The 27,297-nt window shown below is 39.1% G+C and overlaps 1 protein-coding gene across 1 annotated transcript in view; it reads right to left on the reverse strand.

The window, feature by feature from the left end:
• Positions 1 to 27,297, reverse strand: part of LOC122794258 (cytochrome P450 4V2) — a 1,013,082-nt gene that overhangs the window by 75,484 nt on the left and 910,301 nt on the right. The window lies entirely within an intron of this gene.

The following is a 27,297-nucleotide window of genomic DNA, read 5'->3' on the forward strand; positions in this document are numbered from 1 at the left end:
AATGCTCCCATTTCAAAGAGTAGGTACTTAGGGCAAAGTCCATATGTTAACTGTTATCATATCATTTACAGAAAGTCTCAATAAAGTAAATAAAGAAAAGCTATTACTTTTTAGAGTAGAACCAAATATCACTGTCTGAAATATAATGGATGGAGGACATGAGAGGGGAACACAAACTCCGTAACAATAAAAGGAATTCCACACCCAAGGGAAATTCTATTTGATAAAATTCACTTTGTTAATAAACGATGACCATTACCTTCTACAGATATTTCACTTAACTGGAAGGTTATTTAAGTTTTTTAACTTAAAGGAGAATAACAAAGTACTGACAGACATCTTTGTGGAGACTCTATATTCTGCAGTCTTTAGGAAACTAGGCTAAGAAAGACAAGCTAGCAAATCTAAATTCTATACACACGGGTATTCACTCCATTATGGGTAAAAGCACGTGCCATATTTGCAATGAGCAATACAATGCAAGTGCTTTTTTTTCCACAGACTGTTTTGCATTGTTGTGCAGCTTTTCAAATACCTTTATTAAAGTCTCAAAAGTAGCATTTCCAAAAAGCCACTACATTGGCATAACTCCATACACAAAATTAACAGTTACTCTGATTTCCCTCATATTGTCAGTATGTAGGAAAACGTTAATGTAACTTTGCTCAGTTACATTGCAATGAGCTCCCCTGGGCAAGTGACAGATGCATGTGGTTTACAGATAAACAACTAAGTGATAAATGCAGATAGCCACTCAATAACTGGAAGAAGCAGTGGAGGTGAGGTCAGTTCTGTACTATTTAAAATTTCATGGAAATAAAGGAACACAGTAATCCAATATAAAAATCAGAGGGAGTTACCCTATTAACATATTTCTAAATCCTTCCATTAGGGCTGTACTGAAATTCCAACACAGGATTGTTGACAGTCCAAGTTTTTAGAACAATTCCTTAAGAAGGAGCCGGTTGGAGTCTTATTTTTGGTCTTTTTGTTCCTAGCATTTCCCTGTGCTTTTCCTGGGATCTACGAGTAATTCCACTGGGAAGCTTCCCTGAGGCTCCTAAAGAAAAATTGGTGTTCAGTGACCAGTTCGCTTTGTGGGTCTTGTTGCCTTTTGTGTGTTCCATCTTTATGCTCTGGTGGTATGGTCTCCCTAAGCTGGGAACCCTTGGAGACAAGCATAGAAAGACACTGTGGGAGATTGTGATTCACAAATCTTCACAGTTTTTGAAAGATGAATGTAGACAATCCCCCACGGGCGGGGACTCCACTATCCATCATGACTATTCTGAAGAAGCAATTGGTGCATTTCTAGTAATTTCCTGAAGGTCAACTGTATCTTTTAAGCATGTCAGACTGGGATATCCTGGAAAATCATATAAAGAATATAAAAATGATGCCATTATATTATTTATGGTACCTCCAGAGATACTAAGATTCACATCTGTAGTATTAATTCTGGCCATGACTTAACATTAAAGTCATTTTGAACTATGGACCCTTTTTTCCATGTCATCTTGCCATTTGTTTATGACTGTCCTTTGTACAGTGCATTTGGCCTTCAACTTCTGGATCTAAATGCCTGTTTCAAGTGAAGTAAAAGTGATCAGATAATAGCTTCTTTGCATGGTTCATACTTGATTAGAATCTCACATCAAAAACAATGAAATTAATTTCTCTTGTTATACAATCTCAGGAATAAGAGACCATACAAAAGGGCAGATGGAGTTGTCATTGTAACGGAGAACAAGTCCTATTTATAAACAGGCTTACACTGGGGACTAGATTCTAAAAGACCTGCTCTGAGCCTGCTGTTAATGTAAATGGTCACTTATGCTGAGAGTAAGTCTTTTAGATTCAAGCTCAAAGTGTCCACATGATAAACATCAACAAGTCATTTTTTGTTGTCATTCCACTAATGTTTCATAAATTCTCAAAAACACATACGCTTATGTTCCTGATTACCAAAATCAAACAAAATATCTCACAAAGGTAAACTATAAGGAAATTCAAAGACACAGGACACATTAAGCACTGCAATCTTTAATTACATGATTTCTTCAGAATATGCATTTTAAAAGGAAAGTAACATTTAAATTGGCACTGGCATAAGCATGAGTCCCTTTTTTTCTCATTATGTACAGAGGGTTGTGGTACCCCATCACTAGTGATCGGCACATAGAGACAATGTTTACACTGTCGGGCAGAGAAAGTAACATTTAAATAAGTGCAAAAAAGCCACCATATGATGTGAGATAACTAAGCACAATCTAAACCCTAATATTCACACAATATATTTAAAACTACAACACACCATAGAAAGTTTAATGGAAAATGTGTTACTGGCATGATTTTCATTTGATGGTGAGTTGGTTATCACATGTCGCATGGCAGCTTTTGGCTTGTATTTAAAGTTTATTTCCTTTTATAACATGTATTCAAAAGTTGTATAAACACGAATGTGCTTAACATACTTATTTTGAATACCTCATACTATTTGGGGGCAAGCAACCCATCAGCTGGTTTGATGATACACTTGTCTAAGCAGTGAAGAACATATAATTAAAAGTCCTGTGCCTGAAGAAATTCATTTGTCAGTGGGTTGATTTAATTCATGGTGACCAAAATGAACTTCGACAGTGCTGTACTTTTAGCAAATTAGTAACCGTAATTTGTAAACTCCTCAGACTGAGAGCCATTCCAATTTGGAAACTTTCACTGAAACAGCCCTCTCATGTCAAAAATTCAATATATCATCAAAATGCATTTTAGCTGACTGCTTGAGCAATTGCCATACTGCATTTGCCATGCACTTACAGGGCGAAGTGTAGTCTGCTCATAGGTATCCAAAAGCTATGTATCTAAAGCAGTGAGATCAGGGCAAGGTAAATGCAATTTCGGGGGACTTAAGTGGATAATTGCTGATTACTTATCAGTTCTTCCTGACTTTGCTAAATACTTTGTACAAACTCACTTGGTATTTTAAATAACATTGATCCTCTTAAATTACTCAGGAATAAGCACGGACCCATGCTCCAGATAACAGAGAAATTAAAATCTTGATGATGTCCAGAGACAAGGCTTGTATAATATCCCTCATGGACAGATCCTCTCCCAGTTTCTGTCCCTGTTGACAACTCAGAAATCTTTGCAAAAATGCTTTCGTAGACAAGGAGATCGTTGATGTCTCATAAAACATTTTGGAAAAGTATCAACTACATTCAGCATCTTGATCAGCAGACAGGTTTATTTTACATTTGTTGACTGGGAAAGTCTGGCTGGACACATGTCCATTTTCAGCGGTGGCCTGGGGAGAAAAGCTCCATTTTACATACAATGCAGTAACATACAATACAGGCATATAAAGACTAGTAGGCATATGCAGTACTATCTTGTCACACATCTTGGTACATTTTGTAAATAGAAGATTTATAAGTTCAGAGCATGCATTTCTTTAGCATTTCTGGGTACACTATTTTGCAGTTGTGCTTTCAAAATGTCTCATTAGAATTAGAAACTTGGTGGGAAAAGTTGTTGCTTGTATCTTTGTCTTTACCCAGGGTTGTTACAGAAGCATAGCCAGTTGTTTGAAAGGTGGGTTTTTAAGAGATTTTTAAATTGTGTAGTGGAGGTATTGGATGTGAGGGTGGCTGGTAGAGAGTTCCAGAGTTTGGAGAGGTAGTAGCTAAAGAGAGATCCCCCTGCTTCGTTTTTATATTTGGTGATTTCTAGAAGGTTAAGAGTGCTAGATCTCAAAGTTGTACTTGTGGTGTGAGGTCGTATAAGATGCTGGAGGTCCGGGATGTTGCCTGGGTAGTAGTATAGCTTATGTGCTAGAGACAGTTGATTGAATTGAAGTGGTAGAGGGAGTTCTAACCAGTTCAGTTTTTTGAGGGTGATGCAGTGATGTGTTCTATATGTAGATTTGTAGCAAATCTAGCTATTTTATTGTAGCAGGATTCTAGCTTGTTTAGGACAGATTTACGAAGGTTGGTTAGTACTGGGGATGTGTAGAGGAGGGTGGATAACAGATGTGTCCTGGCTATAATGGTTCTGGTTTGGTTTGAGAGAAATTGTTTGTTACGATAGAGCAGGCCTAGTATTTTGTGGACTTTCTTGAAAGTTTGGGCGGCATGCAGGTTGAATCTTAGGTTGTTGTCTATTTCAACTCCTAAAAGTTTGGTATGGATAGTTGGGGTTATTACAGTTTTGTTATCAGAGGTGATTGTGAAGTTGACTGCTGGGGGGAGGTTTTATGAGAATAACAGTGTAGTAGTTTTGTTTTCTTTGGGTTAAGAATAAGCCGATGGTTAGTGAACCAGTTTCAGCTAGTGAGAAATCCTTTTGTGTTAGTGAGTGACGGAGGTCTAGAGTGGGGGCTGCACATGTGATAGTGGTATCATCTGCATATTCTATAACTGAGGCCCTGGGGGTGGAGGATGGGAGTTGATTGGTGAATAGAGTGAAGAGTAATGGGCCTAGGCTGGACCCTTGGAGGACCCCTAAGGATATTGGTAGTAGGGGGGATAATTGGTTTTGCCATTTTACTGCCTGATGCTGACCTGATAGCTCTTAAACCATGAGATGGTGGAAGTACTGAGGTTTAGGGTAGAGAGTGAGTTGAGGAGTCTATTGTGGTTTACCATATCGAAAGCTTCAGATAAGTCTAAAAATATGGCTGAGATGAGTTCTCCGTCATTTCTATGGTAATTAATGGTGTTAGTCAATTATATAAGTGTGGTGGATGTACTTTGGAAGGGTCTGAAGCCATGGTGTTTTTTAGATAGCAGTTTGTTTTCTAGGAGGTAGTTCTTAAGTTGAGTGTGTATGACCCTTTCTAGGATTTTAGATATGGGTGGTAGGACAGCAATGGGACAATAGTTATTGAGTTCAAAGGCCTCCTTTTGCAGCGGCATTATATGGGAGGTTTTCCATAGTTGGGGTACTTTGCACTCTGTAATAGATCTGTTAATGAGAATAGCCACACGATAGGCTATCACTGTTGCTGCTATTTGCAGGTATTCTGCGGGTAGGTTGTCAGCAGCCAGGGTGCTGGGTTTGCGTTTTTGGAGGAGTTTTAGAACAGTTTTGATAGATACTGGCTGAAAGTTAAAGTGGAAGCTGCCAGCTTTTGTTTCCATTATGGTTGGTGTGTCTATTAGGGTTGGGTGAGTGGAGATAATTTGGTTATTTGGATTGCCTCAGTAAAGTATTTGTTAACCTGTGTGGGGATGTTATCAAGGTTGTTCTCGGTTCTGGGTGTGGGGGTAGTAGTTTTCACATGCTGCAATACAGAGTTGACTGCAGCCCAGAATTTTTGGGGGTTTTTGGCATGTTTTTGTTGTAGATTTTGGTAATAGGTGATTTTGTCTATTTTGATGAGTTTCTTGGTCTTGTTGCGTAGTTATAAGTATTTGTGTTTAGTTATATGCATTTTGTTTTTGTGATATTGATCCCATGCATTGTTCCTTTCTCTGAGAACAGTCTTGGTGGGCTTAGTTAGCCAGGGGGCATATGTAGTTTTTATTCTAGTGTTTTGGGGGGGGGCATGCTGGTTCACTATGTTTAGGAAGGTTGAATTAAAGTGTTGCACTGCATCATCTAGTGGTAGCTGTTTTAAAGGGGTGCAGTTACAACTTTTTAGGTCATTCTTAAAGGCACTAGGGTTAAAGTTTTTTTTGTTCCTGACTTCTTATGTGTTACTTGGTTTATGTGAGGAGTTTTGGTTCTTAGTAGATATGTTGATTGGTGGTCGCTGAGAATGTCTAAAAGACATCCAGCTTGAGCTGCAAGGGATGGGTGTGATGTAAGTATCCAGTCCAGTATGGACTGGTGTTTGGTTCTTTTGTCATTTCTGGTAGGGGGATGTAATGACTTGGGTAAACCTGTGGAGGTTAATGTGGGTGACTGGATTTTGGCTAGAACACTGAGCCAATCTCTGTTAAAGTCACCTAATATGATGCTTTCTTGAGATAGGGAGTTTGTGACCTATTCTACTAGGTTTTCCATAAGTGTAATACTGTTTTCGGGGGGGGTGCAGCCTCCTATGATATTAATATGTTTTTTGGGGTTCAATTTAAATTTGACAAGAATGAGTTCAGCATTATTGCTGTTTTGGATGGTAGTATCAAGTTGTTCAAGGATAAGGTGGTTCTTGTACATTATGGCTACTCTGCTTCCCCTTTTTCTTATTCTGTCCTTACGGTAGATATTATAGCAAGGAGCTGTAATTGCGTTATCCTGAATTTCGGGCTTTAGTCAGGTTTCGGTCAGTAGGAGAATGGTTTATATAGAGCTAGTAGGACATGTAGGCCATGGACCTTATTGAGGATACTTATCATATTTAGGTTAAGAATGAGTAGAAAAGTTTTTTTGCCTATGGAGTAGGGAATAGATTAGATTGGGGTTTGGAGTGTTGTTGTGGCTGGACCTGGGTTAGGGTGTATGTCCCCACAACTTGTGAGATTTTTAAGTATGGATTGGTGGAGCTTGTTGAGTTTTATGATGATTGTAGTGTGTATTAGATAGGAATGGAACTTACTACTTGTTGAAAGCAATTTATGTTTCTGATAATTGGTGTGGGAAGATTGGAAGAGGTGTGGGGTACATAGAATGTTTAGTCAAGCTAAAATACTGTTTACGGATGAGGTCTGCTTGTGGGGGGTAATGTTGTGGTAAAGATGAAGATGGACATGATAGCTAGTTAAGGTTGAGAGGTAGAGTAGGATAGATATTGTGATTGCATATGGAAGAAGTCTTAGAATGAATTTGACTGGTAATGGGTACATGATTAATTGAATAAGGGAGAGTTGATAGAGTAATTAGATACTGTGGAGAGATTTATAGTAGACCTGTTATAAGGGCTGATAAGGTAGTGGTGTTTGATAGGGTAATAGGGTTGCTGGGAGGTGTCATATCGTAATTGGGAAGAGTGGTCTATGGGTATAAATGAAACTGAATTTGGGTGGGTGGGAATAGGGGTAGGGGAGCAGAGTGAGATGCAGGGCGAACGAAGTGGGAAGAACCATGGATGCTTTTCCAAGCAAGTAAGCAAGCGCTAGAAACAGTCAGGTTGATGATTTAGTGGTCTGACTGTTTTAGAAAGTTAAAGCTGACACTTTTTGGTTTAGCTACTTAGCATTCACATTGTGGGATTTTAGTTCTATATACTGGAGGGCTAGAAACTGCAGTTTCCAACTAAATCTTGGCAGTAGTGAGAGTTGAGGAGATTAAAAGGGCAGGCAGGAAGCAGAAAGATAGGGATTATAAACAACTCTTGGGATATGCAAGTAACCATAAAACAGGTGTCAGGATGTAATTACATTAAGGACCTTTTAAACATACATTAGTTGTAGAAACAGTACAGGTACACAGGGTTCAGAGTCCTTACTTGTGGAGTACACTCAGGGTACCAGCTAGTTACTGTTGGGTCCTCTGCAGTTTTGCCTTAATCAGGGCTGTATAACCTCTGCAAAACAAATTAGGTAGAGGTGAGGAAATAGTTCAGATGAGTAAAAAAGATAGGCGAGTGTAGTAATGTTGTTATGTGAATTGCAGTGCATTTTTGTCTTTTCTTTGGTCTCAACTTCATAACTCAGTTCTATACATTCTAATTACATACAGGATTAGTAGTTGCAGGTATCCGCGGTAGTGCAGCGGTAGCGTTGTTGCCTCACAGCAAGAGGTTCTCCCGTTCAATTTTTGCCTGGAGTGCCTTTTGTGTGGAGTCTGCATGTCCTCCCCATGGGTCGAGTGGTGTTGTGAAAGACATGCATGAATGGGCGTGCCTTCGTTGAAGGTTGGGCGTCGAGCTGGCAACTCGGCACTGTGAAAATCTACTGCCAATCATTAACGGACCGGAGTAACGTTGTGGTGACCCCAACCAGGAAAAGCCGAAAGACAAACAACAACATTAGTAGTTGTCAGCTTTTACTTTGTTATATTTATTTATATGTTATTGTTTATTCAAAGTATTTTGTTACATATATTTTGAAGCTTTTCTCCCTGGACCTCCACTGAAAATGGACAACAGCTTTGCTGGGCAATCAACCAATTGATCTTCTGCTCTGATGAGTAGTAGACATACATGTGCACTATTAAAGATGGCCTCATTTACTGCTTTTTAGTAACTCATAATCTAGGATTTAAATTACAAGCTATGCATTATATGCTTTAACAGAAGCAGCAGTTCACACACCCTAGATGGCTGCTGTAGCATAATATCACCTTACACTGAATTAGTAAACCAGTGTATGATACCTTAAAATGGGTAGATTATGGGCTTGGACGTGGCTTCATAGATATCTTCATTGGAGATACCTCCAAAAGCACTTTGGAGATAGTTACTATTCTAGTGATGCGGTCTAATAGGTTACTGCAGAGAATCATAACATTGAGAAACGCATTTAGTAAGCAAATTCAGAAAAGTTCACCAGTGGACCCTCCCCCCAATTATTTTACTGATATAGGTAACAAATATCTGATCTGACTTTCTAAGGTCCTTAGTCCTGAAGAGTGAACCTAAGGTTTTCTTTCAGGCTCCTTACTTGTTCCATTGTTCCACTGATATCCATGAAGGAAGATAGAAACTAGCAAATATATGTTTCGAATTACCATTACAAAAGACATACGATTAAGCATAAAGTTAAGGTTAGGAGGTAAGGCCTGTCTGATGTTATAGAAAATGGCACATGGATGGGAAACCATCAAGGTCTGCAGTTCATTCAACCTTCTGGTTGACATGACTACTAACAAAATATCCACATTACATGAAAGAAACTGCAAAGAAGTTTCATATACATGTTTGAAATGGGGCTTTTCAAACTTTCTAAAATGATTCTCATATCTGAGGAAGGAATAATCTATGATATTTATGGAAGGCTAAAGGTCTTAGATCTCATTTATTAAATGATTAATAAATTAGCTATTAGCTAAGTACGGCTTGTCTTTATGGTAGTACAAATCATTTTAGAAAAAACAAAAAAAAATGTGATATAAGCAAAATCCATCTGAATCAAAACAGCAGACTCCACACTGTGAGATGAAATTTATGTAGGGTTGAGTAAAACACCCTCATCTGAGGTAAAAAAAAAAAAAAAAGTGGATCTTCCCTGGCTGGCACTCACAGGAAGTGCATAGTTCTCTCCACAAGAGGGGACCATAGCTTTCTCAGCCAAAAGGAACTGGACAGGATGAGGTAAGCCTTTTCTTTTCTTGTTATTGTGAAAATTCAACTGAGAGGAATTTCATAAAGCATGTCTCACTTCTAATGTCTTGAGATGTCTTGCTGTGCCTTTCTTCAAAACTTTAGGAAATATGCTTCACTGCATGTACTGACGGGATCTGTTTCCATCACCTCACACCTGGGTTTCAGAAACAGGAACATTTCTCAAATGAGCTGTCACTCATTATCCTGATGCGCTCATGTTAGAGGATGTGATCCTCCATTACATCATGCATCTCTGACAGATGGCCAGCTGTCAACTGAATAGTCATGGAAATTCCCAACTCCCACAGTTCCATGGTCATGCTGCATGGTCAGTAGGATCTCATTCCCCTTTTAATGTGTAAGTCACATGGGTCTGGTGTTGCTCATGTCCAGTGCAGAACTCCAGCAGACAGAAACATTTTGAATGTTTTTCATTTAAGTTCAGTATTGGTTAGTTAAGCAATACGGATTTATTGTATACTTTCTCAAAACTTATAAAGAATAAGAGCAGTCCACCTTCTAGATTATCAAATGTAAAAATAAATAACAATTTTTAGTTATGGCAACTTATGCTTTATGCAGTTGTTTGTCATAGTTGTTTCCTTTATTATTCTTTATTTTTACATTTGATAATCTAGAAGATGGACTGCTCCAAGAATCTTTTTCAGCCATGACCCAAGCCATAAGAAGGTTAGAGTATAAAGTTAAACAAATGCATTTATGAAAAAGGAAAGAAAAAAATCCAGTTAGATAAAACAAGAGTGTAAAACCGTGTCTATACTATCAATGTTGGCAAACTACAAGTAATTATAACATTGCAGAGAAATATGATTTATATAAAATGCAACATATAATAAGCAAAAAGATGAACAGTTACATTCAATAATCATAATATAGAATACAATGCACTCTTCATTATATTCAAGTTACAGCAGACATAGAAGACCATTTAATGTAAACAATAGCTTAAACATATGAAATATGCATTTTGACATTATTTCTATCAAATACAGATAAATTCCTATATACACACCCAAAACAATAATAACAAAAAAAAAAATTCAAGGCAACACAAAAAAATGTAATATAGCAAGAAGCTTGATTAATAGGTATGTTTTCAGCTAGCAGGAAAAGTAAGGTTCATTTGGCCAGTCTCTTCGTCTCTTGGACAGTATGTCACAGTTTAAGTCTGATATGCAGTTGCCCAAAGTGTGTTCTAGGCAACAGTACCACTTGCATCTGGTTGTTCTACAATAAGATCACAAACCTAGCATACTATTTTTTTTTTTTTTACCATAAACTTAACAAAACTGCAACAAGTCAAACAATGGCCAAGAGAAAGTAAAAGGGTGCATGATATCTGTATCAGTGGTGAAGTGGGATCAAGCCCTGGCTATAGCCCAGCTGACCTGCATTGGCTCACACACTTTATGGGGCAGATGGCAGGGAGGACAAGACTACCAACCATAGATGAAGGAGGAAGGTACATATGCCCTGGGCACATTTATTCAGTTCAATTTCCCTGGTGGTGACTGGACAAACAACAGCATGGTGCTGCTTGAGGTTGGATGAGGCATGCTGCTGACATCAGCTCCTTGGAGAAGCAAGCAGCAGTCATTCACAGATGTCCATTGCAAGTCTCACCCTCACAGCGTTACTCGGCATTTTCAGGGTCCGGCGCATTAGGCAAAAGCACTCCCTTAGCAGCGGTATGATACTCCCCTGGATGTCTTAGTCTCGACATCAGTCACTAACATAGTCAGAGTAAGTCTGGCTGTGATAAGTGTGTTCAGTAGACCCAATGACTGAGCATAGGTGCTGGGATCAGTTGATAATTAGCTCTGAGGAAGTAATAAATAGCTCAAAAAGTAGCATGCACTGGGCTCAGTCGCACACAGACAGTTTAAATTACACATACATTATGCATTTTGTGTTTCATCTATATCAGATGCTAAATCTATTAATTTGAGGCATTTTATAGTCTGCTGTGCCTTTCAAATGGTCTCTGTGCTGGGCCTTAGTGTTCTGAGTGGACCCTCATTTTACTGCATTTTTACCAGCTGTCTTCTAAATCTGAAGTTACAGCTATAAATTGATTTGAATTTTACAGTATACATTGTCATTTCTCTGAGCTCATAAGTGAATTATCATAATTTCTTACCTAATTCTACATTACACACACTTCAAATAGTATTCACTGTTATTTTTCTGAGCTGTTAAATGAAGTATTAGGATTGCTCATATAATTTTGTAACCAGGAAAAGGGAACCTCCGAATTACTATTAACCAAAGAAAAACTGTAGAAAGGAAATTTAGGGCTTCTAAACTGTGACAATGGTTAATTCCCTTTGCAGGCTCATAATTTTACTCTATAGTGATGTTTTATAGGTTATTTTACACTTGTTATTGTGCATTAAGATCTTTTAGAGTGACTTGTTTATGATGCTATTTGTATTGTTTTTTGTATTTAATTCAATTTTGTTTTGTACTATCAAAAACATGTTTTTAGGTTTGTTTTTTGTGCAGCACATATCTTATTAGGTTTATGAGAATATTTGTGATAGGTAAATATATGTTTATTTAATAAGATACATCTTACATTTATTGAACTGGCTATAAAGTTGGTAGGGGAACAACGTTCAACTTTGAGAAGAGAGGAGCTATTCCTTTAAATGTCAAATGTCAAACTATTTAGAATTTTTTGGCACCATTTGGGGTACTTAAAATGTTGTGTTTGCCTTTTAATTCATTCTGATGAAATCCTGATAGCAGCGGGATGAAAGTGCTTAATATGTATTACACTATTTCTGGAATAAAACTTTTTTATTTATTTCATCTTGGCTGTAGCTGGTTATCATTTGGGAGTGTGCACCTTTCGACAATTTTTCATATAATTTTGTTCTTGAGGTCACTTTGCAGTCTTAAAACAAAAAGACAGCTTTGTCTAGTTGTTTGAACTTAACCAGAGCTTGCAGTAATTAACACAGCCCCCCTCCCCCAGTATTTTACCTTACACAAGCAGTCAGCTATCTTAGTCTTACAACTGCTGAAGGCTTAGAAGCTTGAAAACAATGCATTTGGACTGCATTTTGCATCCAGGGAAGTACATTTAAACTACATTTAAAATACAGCACTTATCTTACCATTTATATCAGTACTGTGTGCTATGTTTTCTCTTTATTTCTTTATTTGAACTTAATGTTATTAATTTAAGGCATTTTTATAGTCTATAGTGATTTCCAAGTGGTTTCTGTGCTAGGTCTAGGTGTTCTGAGTAGGCCCTTATTTTATTGCATTTTTTTCTCTCACTCTTTTTAATTTATTTCCCATCCATTCACCCTCTTCCTGTTGTGCTTTTAAATGTGGAGACTTTTGAGATGTCTGTCCCTACTGTATATCTGGCCTTGCAAGCTCCTCCTACTCTGACTTCTGTATACCTGGCCCAAGAAACTTGTCCCAGTCTTATCTCCTCTGTTCACCTTACTGATTATACTGACAGAAGAAACTTTAGACTGTTACTGTACTTTGCCTTAAAGTGCTTGCATTCCTTACTGCTATCTTGTCTGCCTTTGAACTGCCTTACAATTATTTGTAGATAGTTGTTAGATTTGTTTCTAGTAACTTTTCACTTGTAGCTAACTAAAGTATATTTTAACATTAAGAAGACTGGGGATGCAATTCTAGAGGCAGTAGAAAGGTAGTCTGGTCTGTCTCATTTAGAATACTCAAAGGTAAGCTTAAGTGAGAATTACTTGTTGGAGCTAGTTATTTCACTTCTTTCAGATACCTTTTCACTTTTGGATAACTAAAGTATGTTTTTAGATTAAGAAGTCTGAGCCTGTATTTTTAGTGGCAGTAGAAAGGTGGCCAGAGCTGTCAAAGTTGAGAAACACAGGGCTTAAAGTGACAATTATTTGTTACTAGTTGTTACCTTTTCAAAGTGTGTTTTTACTTTAAGAAGACTGGGGCTATTATTCTAGTAGCAGTAGTAAGACAGCCTGGTCAGTCTGAGTTGGGAAATACAAAGGGAAGCTACAGCTGATAATGTTACATCAGTCAGAGGGCTATTTAGGGGGACTTATTTAGTTGTTTAATTTTAATCTGCTCTTGAAAACTACTTTTGCTGTGTTTTTATGTCAAGTGGTTCCAGGATCATCCATCTTGTAGTAAAAGGTGTTTACCTGGTCTCCCTGAGTTAGGAAGCATTCCAGGGAGCTGAAAGTGTCGTTTACTGGCCAGATGGCATGGTTGTTGGCTATCAGCATTTTTCTGTCTGATTTAAATTACGTGCATTTGCACAGAGTTGCTCAACGTGCAGTGATGGTTAGCAGTACTCTGTACAGTAGCAGACCTATTAGTACTTAGGACTTTAACCTGTAACACAGAAAGGATTTGCGTGGAGCTAGGTTAACAGACCTATTAGTACATAGGACCTCAACCTGTAACACAGAAAGGATTTGTGTGGCGCTAGGTTAACAGACCTCTTAGTACTTAGGACTTTAACCTGTAACACAGAGAGGATTTGTGTGGAGTTAGGTTAACAGACCTCTTAGTATTTAGGACTTTAATAACCTGTAACACAGAAAGGATTTGTGTGGAGCTAGGTTAACAGACATATTAGTACTTAGGACTTTAACCTGTAGCACAGAAAGGATTTGTGTGGAGCTAGGTTAACAGAAGAACAGTTTTGCAGCAGGAAAGATGTCAGGATAGGGGAAACTAGACCCCACGGATAGTCTTTAAATATTACAAAAACTCACTTAAAAAGTTAATAGAATAACAATTGTGCTACATGAAGTATGTATGAGGAGGCAACAGATACCAAGTATTTGAAATATTACCCTAAGTCACTTAAAAAAATGAAGCTTTGACTCTGGTACACTTAGCAGCTGATTAACACTGACTACCATTAGACACAAGGACCACTCTTTAAATATTACATTAAAATATAAAACACAAAAACTCCACCAACAGACAAACCACACTAGTAGCCAGAAATTAAAATTAGGTGCAGAGAAAAGTACAAGCGTGGAAGCACAGCAGTCACAGTTTAAAATATCCAAAGGTAAAGCGGGCAGCAAACAGCAGGCAGCAGGTAAAATAAATGCAAGTTTAATGCATACACAAACTGGAGCACTTTTTGCTGCCTACTTTACCTGTGGATATTTTAAACTGTACCTGCTGTGTTTCCACACTGGTGCTTTTCTCTGCAAATATTACATTAAGTCACTTAAAAAGTTAATGAAAAAATCTTCAAATCCTGCACCCTTGGCCCACAAAACAGCTTGTTAGTAGAGCTCGAGTTCTCTGCACATTGGTAGACAGCAGGATGTTCTTTAAATATTACAATAAGTCATTTAAAAAGTTAACAGAAGAACAGGGAAAGGTTTTGAACCCTGTAGACTTAGCAAACAAAATAGCCCATTAACAGTGCGGTAGTCCTCATTGCTACTACTAGGTACGAGAAATATGCTTAAATGTTACCTTAAGTTAGTTAAAAAAAGTTAAAAATTAAAACAAGAAGCAGCCTTCAAACCTTGCACCATTGTCACAGAAAGCTGCTGATTAATAATTTAGAGGTTTAATTTCTATGATAACTGAGGGCAGCTTGTATCTTCATGTATTTTTTGAACTATAAGAGGTATGAAAATTTTAACGCCTGGCATTACTGATTGACTGTAATGGTTTACGAGTTGCTAGGAACAGAGGAAGGGTAAAATAAAGGAATGTTGTAAATGACAGGGATGTATCCACTTGGGGGGGGATCACCATACTTCTAAACGGTCATGCTTAAGTCTTTCAGACAAAGCTATGACTAACTCTAGAAGACACCAGGGAGAATTTGTAAAAATGACCTGGAGTCACTTCAAAAGATGCTGCGGTGGTACGGCGGTAGTGTTGTTACCTCACAGCAAGAGGTTCTCCCGTTTGATTCTCGGCTTGGCTTGGGAGTGCTTTGTGTGTGGAGTCTGCATGTCCTCCCCGCTGTTGGGTAGCATTAGAAAGACATGCGTGCATAAATGGGCGTGTCTTGGTTGAAGGTTGGGCGTCGAGCTGGCACCTCGGCGTTTTGTAAAAACATCTACTGCCAATCATTAGCGGACCGGAGTTCCGCTGTGGCGACCCCTTACTGGGAAAAAGCCGAAAGACAAACAACAACAACCTGGAGTCACTTCAAAAGTTAATAGAGCAACATGCCTAGCATCACGTTACAGTTTCATAACTGTAAGAAGAATAAAACTTTAATGTCTGCCATTAGTGACTGACTGTAATCATTTGTTTTTTACAAGGGACCAGGGGAAAGTAAGAGTCTACATCAGAAGCATTCTATTAAGTAAGGGACCTGTAAGAGCCATGTCAGTAAGCCTTTGTGTGTGTGTGTGTGTGTGTGTGTGTGTGTGTGTGTGTGTGTGTGTGTGTGTGTGTCCGCATACACACACACACACACACACACACACACACACACACAGTATCACTCTTGCTTTCTCTCTCACTCTCTTGATCTCTCTCTTTGCCTCTTTCACACACACTAACACACACACACACACACACACACAAACACAGTGTCTCTCCTGTTTTATGCTTCCTAAACAGCAAAACCGCTGCTTAGCAAGCGTAAAATAATTACAACCATTTTTTGTTTTGCAATCCGAGGTCCACTGCAGCTGGATATGCTGCCGTCAAGCAGTGGACTCATTTGTCAGCAGGCATTACTTGTACATTAATACCCTGCTGGAGAACGTTCTTTATCCATTCAGGGTGCTGATGTACAGTTTGCCTATTCTCTAAGAAATTAATAATATACAATGGAAGGCTATTAATATTTGAAAGTGTAAGTACCAACTGAACAGAACATGGAGTCATTGGTGCATAGTAAAGTTGTGGCTGAAAGGTCATTAGGATAATTAGTTCGATACCTCTTAATATTGAGATATAGTACCACTGGTAAGAAGACAATTGTCACATCGCATAATCCAGGTATAAATTTGCGGTGTCCCATCCAGTTGTCAAATCTAGTTATGGCACTGATATGAAGTTCCTTTGTTTGCTGTGTAGAAGAAGTTTAATTCAAACTGCAGGAAATGAGCCGAGTTATGAACTGGTGATGTCAGCAGGTGTTGTTGATCTTATGCGGAGGCTGATGACTTTGGCGTGACTATTAGACCGCTGACTCTTGGGTGATGGAGGAGAATGTAAATGGTAAGGGTTTTCATCTTAAAATGCTAACCATAGATTATTCCTCAAAGTCCATATCACACATTGAAGATGGATGGGTCCTTCATTCTTTCAGATTTTGTAGCCCAGAAATATTCTTGGTCAGGAGCATTTGAGCACTTCCAAGCAGGTCAAAGTGCTTTGTGAGGTACATACCAAAAAGGGCACAGTATTCAATGACAAATGTAATAATAGAAGAGAAAGAGGGGCCTAGAGGAAACACCCAACAAGCTAGAAGTTAGAAAGACATTATAACCATAACCAACATATGATAAAAAGAAAGAAAGATTATCAACACAAGTATCTAAGTCCAGCAGATAACTGTATCTATTTTGATGGGGTACCAGCAAAGCAGAAAGAGGAGGCAATGAGGTCTTTCCCAAATGCAACTATACTGCATTTTTAGCATTTAAGGTGGTCCCAGGACTGACTCACCAGGTACTGGTTTGTTACAGGCCTTGTTGCAGTACCTGAGTGCTTGAGGACTATTTGCACATGTACAGCAAATGTAGTCAGCCACACTCCCTGACATTTGCTTTCACTTCTAAGAACTAGATACTGAATAGCAGTGGGGGGACCACAACCAACACACAGTCCAGGAAACCTGTAATGTGCACAGAGTGGCCAGCAACAACCAGCAGTGAATCCCTATAATGACCCAGGACTGCTGTAGTCCAAAAAAACGACCATAAAATAACCCAGCAGTGTTGTAACCCAAAACACAGTGACCAAGTAAAGTGCAGTAAAAAATTCATTTAAACTAAGTCAGCAAGCAGAAAAATATGCAAGAGATTAAAATGCTATACTGGTCTCAAAGCACAAAGCTTCTTCCTCAATTTCAAATCTAATGCAGAAAAAACAATACCCTAGGCTTAAAGTGTTGCATTTAATATGACATCATTAAATGGCAAGAACTTTTAAGTTTGTCTGCTTAACGATGTATATCACTATGAATGTCATGGTCTCCTTTTCATTGCTTGCTATTATGTTTCTATACTCCTAAATAATAAATGGTAAAAACTGCAATAAAAACCAAGCCAAGCTATGGTTGGGAGATATGCATTCATGGGAATGCATGGGAAATATGCATTTATATCAATCATGTTCCTTAGAATCTGCATATCTTTAGAAATTACATTCATTAAAAATAAGTGGTATGTAAGTTAAAAAATATCCTGTTAAATGTACACATTGCAAATGGTTTTGAAACTATAAATAATTACAATAGTCAAAGTGTAACCAAAAGAAATAAATATACTGCCACCCACTGGTGATTAGAAAAAAATGCATGTAACTGCAAAAAATGCAAGATTCATAAATATTCATTATTTCCTGGGGGGAAAAAATAGCACCAAGAAGAATTACCCATCTTTGCTACTCAACACTTAATATTTGTAGTTGTTTATTGTAAAGCAGAAGATTAAGATCCTTGTGATAACGTAATGCTCCAGTAATTATATTACATTGTAACTGAGCACAAAGCAGCTAATTTCAGTGTTATAAGGTGCCCAGGTCAGGTACCCTACCATGACCTACTCCCACAGGAAGCATGTCCTTGTGTGTGCCCTCATTTGTTTTCACTTAGGTAAAGCACAAAATCTTGTAGTTTTCTAAGATCAGAGTTCCATACCAGTCAGTGGCCATGTAGAAAACTATGCCATGGCATAGAGAAATGGATAATGGCTAGTATCATATATTAATTGTTCTGCAGTATACCCCATGAACAAATCTGCATAAATAGGTGCAAACGTAGCACACATAGCTGTACCAAATACTTGTAAATAAAGTTTCTGGTCAAAGTAAATACATATGATTTTGCTAGTACATACTCTAGTCAGCCATAACAAAAAATGTTAAAACCAGGGTTACAAAGTTGTGAGTATGTTAGCCAACATTCAACTGTCTCTAAACCAGCCCAACATGGCATACTGGTATCCAAGGGACTTAATATCCATTTTACACATGAACCGCCATGGCTTTATAAGAACCTCTTCTGATATAAATTAAACTTTATGGAATCTTTAACCTAGCTCTCAGCCTAATAATGGAGACAGACATTTTGTTAGAAAAACAGATAAGGGTTCCGTCAAAGATCTATAGCTAAACACAACGGGTTTGTCTTGGCTGGCTCCAAATTGTTATATATTTTTTGAGAAAAATTCAAAAATACTGATGCTTGGGTGCAGTAATGATTACTTCAGTAGCTGTGCATTGAGAAATAATGCCTTCATTTTCATACAGACAGTGATCGGTAATCTAAATCCCCAGACACCAAAACGGGACAAAAACAAATCTGCCACTTTTTAAGCAAGAAACAGGGAGGGAAAAAAACAGACCAGCAACTTACGCAGCTATTCCAGAAACATATGGTCAAACAGATGGCAGTAATTTAGAACAATTGTTTTTAACCTTTCGTCTTACATGTTAATTAATTGTAAAATGTGTCTGTTAAATAATGGTTTTAATTTTACACCTACTTTTCAGTATCAGAATGTGAAATAGCTTCTGATGTTACTGGTGGTACCTCACAATTCAATCGTAATCCATTCCAGAACGGCAGCTGAACTGTGAAATGGTTGAATTGTGAGATTCCATTTCCTATAAAAATGTATGGAAAATGGTTTAATTCATTCTCGGGGCAAACAAAATTAAAAAATACACTAAAAAAATTAAAAAATGTAGCTCACCATGATTTGAAGTGTAGAACATCTCTTAAATGGAGGAGAGCATATGCAGGAGGGATGGAGAAGGGATGGAGGACTACTGTACATTCCTAAAACTATGGCTCACATGTCACATACAAATTTATTTGATGTTAAATCCATCTAAGAATGCAGGCTAACATATTTCGTGTCCAGCTAAAATGCATGCTTATTACATCATTGTGTGATAGCAGTTATGAAATGAGTATCTGTTGTCTCTGATTATGATTACTGTTTTATTTAGTTCACTTTAGTGGGATATAAATTATAACTTAAAACATCTTACAATAGTTTCCTATCCACACCCCAAAAGAAATAATAACATTATAACTTAAAACATCTTACAACAGTTTCCAATCCACAACCCCAAAAGAAATAATAGCACACAATACGGTGTATACTGATGTGTCTGTTTTTTTAATCCCTCTCCAGGATTTTGCTCAGTGGCTCCCCTACTTGGCTCATTCGTTCAGGTAAGTCAGCATCATACACTTGTGCCCATTCTGTCTCCCAAGTCCCACCGGTGTCCATGCCAAAAACTGAATGCGTCACCATATTTACACTATTTACAGAGCCCACTTAGTCTTTAGTTGTTGGAAGGGGAGTCTTCTTCAATCTTTCCTGCCTGTTCCCTCTGTTTTTTGTCAGGTGTAGGTGAAAAAAAATTTTCCAGCGTGACTTGTCTCTCCTTCTTTTTCAGGATGGTCATGAAGTGGTGCATGACTGTATTGTTAAAAAGTCCATCATCCTGTTGACGTCACCTGTGTTCGGGTGCCACTCCAAGACTGTAACGTGCATCTTCTCCCAATTGGATAAAAGTTCTTTAATGCAAGCTGTTGGCAGAGGTCCTTTCTCCCTGGCATCCTCATCTTCACAAGAAATCTCCCTTTCTTTTTGTTTGAACTTTTCATTGCAAAGTGTGTTACGTTCCACCATTGTGAGCTCGTTATCATGGTCTTGTAGCAGTTCCTCCACATCCGCCTCATCCACCTCCCCTGTGTCCAGGTGCTCTGCTGTGGAAACGATGTCCTGCAGCACTTCAGCTGCTTCAGCCACAATTTCGCCCTGGGAAAAGGAAGGAACCAGTTTCCTTCAGGCTACACAAAGGGCTTTCTGTGACACTCTATAACAGGCACTTTTGATGAATGATATGGCATGAAGCATGTTGAACTCAGTCTTCCAGAATTCCTTCAGTGATTTATCTGAAGAATGGGTCACAATGAAGAGCGTTGAGAAGAGTGCTTTTGTGTAAAGCTTCTTGAATAAGGCACTGAATTGTTGATCCATAGGTTGAATGAGAGTAGCAGTGCTGGGAGGCAGGAACTGAACCTTGATGAAATCATAGTCTATCTGAAGAATTTCTAACTCTCATAGGTGGGCAGAGATGTTGTCCAGAAGCAGAAGAGCTTTCATTGGCAAATTGTTCTCTGTCAGGTACTTCTTGACACTTGGAGCACTCTTCGAAAATCCCGTCCTTGAAAACTGACTGGTATACCCAAGCTTTGGTATTTGATTTCCACATTACAGGTCTTTTTTTTATAATCTTCTTTCAATAACATCTTGGGTTTTCTGAGTGATACACCAGCAGAGGCTTCAGCTTGAAGTCTTCACTGGCATTTGCTGCAAGGAGGAATGTGAGCCTATTTTTCATGGGCTTGTGACCTGGAATCCTAGCTTCTTCTTGGGTTATGTAATTCCTAATTGACAATCTCTTCCAGAAGAGCCCTGTTTCATCAAAATTAAAAATCTGTTCTGGCAGATAGCCTTCTCTCTCTCTATCAATTCTTCAAATTCCTTGACAAATTTCTGTGCACTTTTTTTTGTCAGCACTAGCTGCCTCTCCTTGTCTCAGAACACTGTGGATGCCCTTCTTGTTTATTTTAATCTGCGGAACCATCCCCTACTTGCTTTAAATTCCTCTGTTTTCTGTGAGCTACTTCCTGGATTTTTTTCTTGTAGGTCTTCAAAGATCATTGTCTGAGTTACTGGATCTCCCCTAATCTGCCTCTCCTAGATCCAAACAAGAAGCATATTTTCCATATCTTCACGAATTGTTTTTTTGTGTTAGTCTAAAACCTTTGCTGCTCCTTTTGACATCTTGTACCCATGATGCTGACTATTTTTCCAAAATGTTGAGACGGTAGACCTAGGCGCACCATGCTGTTCTGCTGTTTGTCTATTTTACCGCCTCTCTCAATTTTACCTATGATTTCTTTCTTCTTTTCAGTGCTCAGCCACTTATTTTTCCTGCCAGTATCACTATTCTTTGGCCCCATTTCTTCACAACACTTAAAAGAAACAACACAACAACAACAGGAAACAGTGAACAAATGTTCAGCCTCCTTTCTGGGTCGAATTGCGAGATGGCAGTTAAATTGTAGGACGCCCAGGCGGCCAAAAGCATGGTTGAATTGCAAAACATTCAAGTTGCGCACTGGTTGAATCGTGAGGTACTACATGTATAGCCATTTGAGTTGCGCAGTGGTTGAATCGTGAGGTGCCACCTGTACAACTTTCTGTAGAAAGTCAAATGTGAAACTGTTTTTTTTTTAAAAAAAAAAAAAAAAAACTGTAACACGCTTGCCTAGAACATATACCTTTCACAAATCCAATCACTACCTCCAAAAAATAAATGTGTGGCTGCCTTTGAGAAAATAGCCTTGAAGATATGCATTTTTACAACAATGAAATGCATCCAGATACAGTTAACAATTTAACTAATACAGTGAGAAAGAACCTTAACGTATTACAAACTAACAGAAATATAGTCATTACTATGGCTGACAAGGGGAAGCATTGTGGTTCTTAATCCCAGTGCATGTCAATATAAAGCTAGTACACTACTAAATGATAGAAGGTTATATCAACAGAGGGTCTTAGATCCTACTAACAAATTCAAAACTGAAATGTATTGCTTTTTTGCTGCTGGAAGTTGATAAAGGTAATATTTATCAGTCAACTGCTACTGAACTAATAGTTACTGCACCTATGTCCCAATATTTTTCCATTCTTCCTAAAATTCAAAAAAGCATGGACAAACTCCAAGACAGACCTATTATGTTGGCAATGGATCCCTGACGGAGCACCTCTTGTTACTCTACGTGAAATGTATGTCTTTTATTAGGTTAATGAGAGCTGGGTTAAAATACTCCACACAGTTTGTATGTATATAAAAGGATGTCCAGACAGAGTAAAACTGATACATGTGTGCACTGGATGTTAAGTTCTTGTGTGCCAGTATTCCAGTCTGGGCTGATTTAAAAGCACCTGGCTACGGGTTAACGTGACCAGATCACTGTACTCCTTGTTTTAATACTTTTTTATTATGTTTGATGGAGCATATATTAACAACAGTTTTTTTTTACTTTAGTCAGCAATGCTACGTACAAGTAATTTTTACTCCTAGGAAAACCACTCCATTTGATAAAAAAACTCTTCACTATACAAGCCCAAGACAATACCACTATAGATGTTGTCCCACACACTAAATTACTAGGCATTATTATAGATGAAAACCTTAAGTTTGACCTACACATAAACAAGAACATCAAAAAAACACACCAAAAGATTGGTATGCTCTACAGGCACCAACACTTTCTTTGCCTCTCTACTAAACAAACCCTTGCAACTACCTTTTTATTACCCTCTCTCCTTTATGATGCCCCTCTCCTCACTAATATACAAAATTCTACAAAATCCAAACTTGCTATGTATTACAACAGAATAGCAAAATTTGCCTCCAAGGCCACATTCTCATCCCACCACTGTAAGTCACTGAAACAATTAGGGTGGCTGGAACTCCCCCACCATCTCTCATTCACCCAACTAACTACTGTGCACAAGTAATCTACAGACCCACAGACTGTCCTGCTCTCTCAACTCTACTTGCGAAATACCACTCCAGCAGGCATCTAAGATCTGAAAATCATCTACTGCTAAAAGTAGATAAGCCCACCTTACCTGCTGGTCAACTCCTCTATGCCTTCACCATCACCAAACTATGGAACTCACTTCTGCCTTCTATAATAAACACAGGCAGCACCACCACCTTCAAACAAATGCTGAAAAATCATCTCAACTCTTCCTGGCTATGTTCCTGCTCTATAACCTAACCTCTATACTCTCCTTATATGATTACTAAACTATGTATTTTGCTACTAGTGACTGATGATATTTTCTCCATATTTATTTTTATCTTCACTTGTTGATACTGGTACAATAATACTGCTCTCTGTTTATACCACTCTGATTGAATTCATTGAATTCTGCTTGAATGTATATTTTCTCTATATATTACTGTAATAAACAAACTAGATTCCTGCTTTTATGTATATATTCTGTATATGTTACTAAATTTACTATCTGTAACACTGTTTCTGCTTCTGCACTAATTAATGTTTATATTTTTTCTGTATCTCGTTGGAGCTTTTCTCCCCGGGCCTCCACTAAAAATGGGCTCTTGCAGGCCCAGTGGACTTATCCCAGTAAACAAATGCAATAAATAAATGAATAAATAAAAAAATATGTTTCAGAGCAGGCTCTACACACTATCAGTTCTCTGCTCTTCCCTTTGGCTTATCTACTGCACCCAGTGTATTCCCAAAGTGCCTGGCTCCAGCCATTGCATACTGCAGGCAGAGAAATATTTAAATTTACCCATACTTGGACGATCGCCTGATTCAGGTGGACAGACAGGAATTGCTTCTTCAGCACCTGGCATTTGTACAGACACTCCTAACTTCTCTGGGGTACAACATCAACGAAAAGAAATCACATGTGGTGCCCAGCCAAAATATTGTATTCCTGGGAGCAAGCTTGAACACAACTTCCCAGATGGCATTTCTCACTCCAGAAAAGCAGATTTATTTGACAAACTACTTCAAACTAATGGCCACCAAAACCCAGCTATCTGCAAGAAAAATACTGCAAGCCCTAGGGTTCATGGCCTCATGCATTCTACTAATTCTGTATGCAAGACTGCATATGAGGAAACTTCAGTGGTACTTAAAAAGTCTCTGGTGTCAACATTCTCAGGACCTGGAAACAGTGATTCCTATCATTCCTGGTCTAAGGACAGAGTTCCTTTGGTGGGCAGAGGCTTGCAACCACAACAAGGGACTTCCTTTCACTCAACCCCTCGCCGCCCAAACCCTGACAACAGACGCATCAGACTATGCACTGGGGGCTCACATGGCAGGCAAATGCATTCAAGGCAAATGGAGCCCAGGACAAATTCACCTGCATATCAATCTAAAACCTGAAAGGCTGGTGGTACAGTGGTTAAGGTGTATGCCTTTTAACCACAAGGTGCAAGGTTTGATTCTAGGGGGGGAGGGTGGCCTAATGGTTAAGGTGTTCATAGGTTCATAGGTTCATACTAGGCTATCTGCCCTAGGGCATTTATAAGCCTAGCCAGAGTGTGTGTGGCTTTCACCACCCCTTAGGATGAGAATACTATACCCATTAGTTTGCTGTGCCTCTGTCCAGCAGTGACACAGAGATGATTCCCGGGGTAAACCTACGATCTCCCATCCACTCGTCAAGATTTCTCTTGAACAGAGTCAGTGAGGGGCTCTGCCTCACATGGACTGGGATTCTGTTCCATAGTGTAGGGAGTCTCTGGGTGATGAATCTGTCCCTCCAGCACGTCCTATTTATATCCGTGTTGAGGTTTAAGTCTCTTGCTCTCGTGGCTCTGGTGGATTTGGATTTTTGAGGTGGAGCATGTCCATTAATTCCGGGTTGGACATGGCCTTGTATGTCAGGCACAGATCACTTCTGAGCAGGCGGTATGCGACTGAATAGAGCTGGAGTTTCTTCAGTCGGGCAGCGTATGACATATGTTTGAGCCCCTTTATCCTTTTGGTGAGGAACTTTTGGGGTCTTTCCAACTGCTGCAGGTGTCGGGTAAGGTACATTCCGAATGGGGCGTTGTACTCAATCATTGGTCTGATAAGTGAAGAGTACAGGGGTACAATGACCTCTCCTGATCTGGATGTGAATCCCTTCATGATCAGGTGGGCAATGTAGAAGGTCTTCCTAACCACTTTGGCAATGTGAGTGTCAAAAGAGAGGTTACTGTCAACTTGGGTCCCCAGGTCCCTGATAACTTCTTCCGTGTTTAATGGATTACCACCTATGTGGTAATTAGGGGTTACCTTGTTTTTCCCAAAGTGTATGACTATACATTTTTTGGCATTTAGCTTAAGGCCACGGCTCTGGCACCAGTTATCCATTTCTATGAGACCTCTCTGGAGGATGTCTGTGTCTGATGGAGTGTCAATTATGGTGCCCAGTTTGCAGTCATCTGCAAATTTTGTCAGCCACAATCCCCCTATGTTTGCCTGCACTTCAAAAAAATAAATGCCGAACAAGAGGGGGCCCAGGACTGAGCCCTGTGGGACACCAATCGTGACCGGCTTAGAGTCTGACATGGCACCAGCAACTCTAACCCTGTGGTTCTGTCCTTGAGCCAGTTTGCAACCCATCTTGTGACATACGGGTTTACATCTAAGCTGATGAGCTTTTCTATGATGCCCGAGTGGGGTATTGTGTCGAACGCTTTTGCTAGGTCAAGGTAGGCTGTGTGAACTGTCTTACCCTCATCAATGGCCTTAGTGACTGTTTCGAAAAAGTTGACCAAGTTCAAGAGGCAGGATCTGCCCTTGACAAAGCCAAATTGGGTAGGATCCAGTGTCTGTAGGTCCCCAATGTCTTTATTTATGAGTTCCATTATGATCCTCTCCATAGCTTTGCAGACAAGGCTCATCAAGCTTATGGGGCGGTAATTTCCAGGGTCCGTAGAAGCACCGCCTTTGTGGAGTGGGACCACAGTTGCCGTACGCCATTCTTTGGGCACGACATTATCCTGTAGTAAGGCTAAGATTAAACAGCAGCCTTATATGTGGGTTTAGTTCCTCATTGAGTTCGTGTAGCACACAGCCGGGGACACCGTCCGGTCCCATTGATGCTGTGTTTTTTGCTTTAGAGAGAGCAGCTCTCACCTGGGCATCTCAGATGTTTGGGAGGCTAGACTCTGGTGGGATAGATATTTCTCCTTTTGGGGGGGAGGGAGGGGAGAAATTTGCACTGAACCTGTCTGCCAGTATGTTGGCAATGTCTGTGGGTTCAGTGATTTTTGTATAATTTTGGACTAATTCTGAGAATATCTGGGAGTTTCCACCCAGGTGCCTTACAAACACAAGGTGCAGGGTTTGAGTCTCACAAGGGATAATTGGCTAGGCTTAAAATGGCTTACAAGGGCAGTTAGCCTAGTACGAATCTAACAGAGGCACAGTAGGCTAATCTAATAGGGAGGTGGAAGCCAAATACACTCTGGCTAGGCTTATAAATGCCCTAGGGCAGATAGCCTAGTATCTACATATGAACCTATAAGTATGTGGCACAATGTTACTTACAAGTATGTGGTACAGCCAAAGCCAACAGTGTTACTTACAACTATCTGGTGCAGGCATAGCCAGCAATGTTACTTACAAGCACATGGTACAGAAATAGCCAGCAGTGTTAAGTGCAAGTATGTAGTACAGCCATAGCCAACACTGTTACTTTCAAATATGCAGTACAGCTATAGCCAGCAATGTTACTTACAAGTATGTGGTACAGCTATACCCAACAGTATTACTTACAGCTGTGTGGTGCAGCCATAGCCAGCAATGTTACGTACAAGTATGTGGCACCACTATAAACAGTAATGTTACTAACAAGTATGTGGTACAGCAATAGCCAACAGTGTTACTTACAACTATGTGGTGCAGGCATAGCCAGCAATGTTGCTTACAAGTACATGGTGCAGCCATAGCCAGCAATGTTACTTACACTCGGAAGTGGAAGGAAGCCAAGCAAGACAATAGTGTGAATTATCAGATCATAATCTGATATTAAAAGAAATGCAGGGGCAGCTGCATCAACTTTTAAGTAAGAGAACCTCCGTTACTTAAAAGTGAATAACGTCTGAAATGTCTGAAATATAATATTAAGCACTAAAGCTGGCTGTAGCCAGGGGCACAATTTTACTTTATGTTTTATTTTCTACCTCAAAGCAAACACCACTAAGCAGGTGCATTGGTCTGCCTCCCCTAGGCCTAATAGACTTAATAGTTCAGTCGGTTCAGGGTTCAGTGGAAGGTCACATGGGTGTTGTACATTTTCAGT

Source organism: Protopterus annectens, chromosome 2.part1 (assembly GCF_019279795.1).
Source record: "Protopterus annectens isolate FY-2018-M chromosome 2.part1, PAN1.0, whole genome shotgun sequence".
In the NCBI taxonomy this organism is placed as follows: Eukaryota; Metazoa; Chordata; order Ceratodontiformes; family Protopteridae; genus Protopterus; species Protopterus annectens.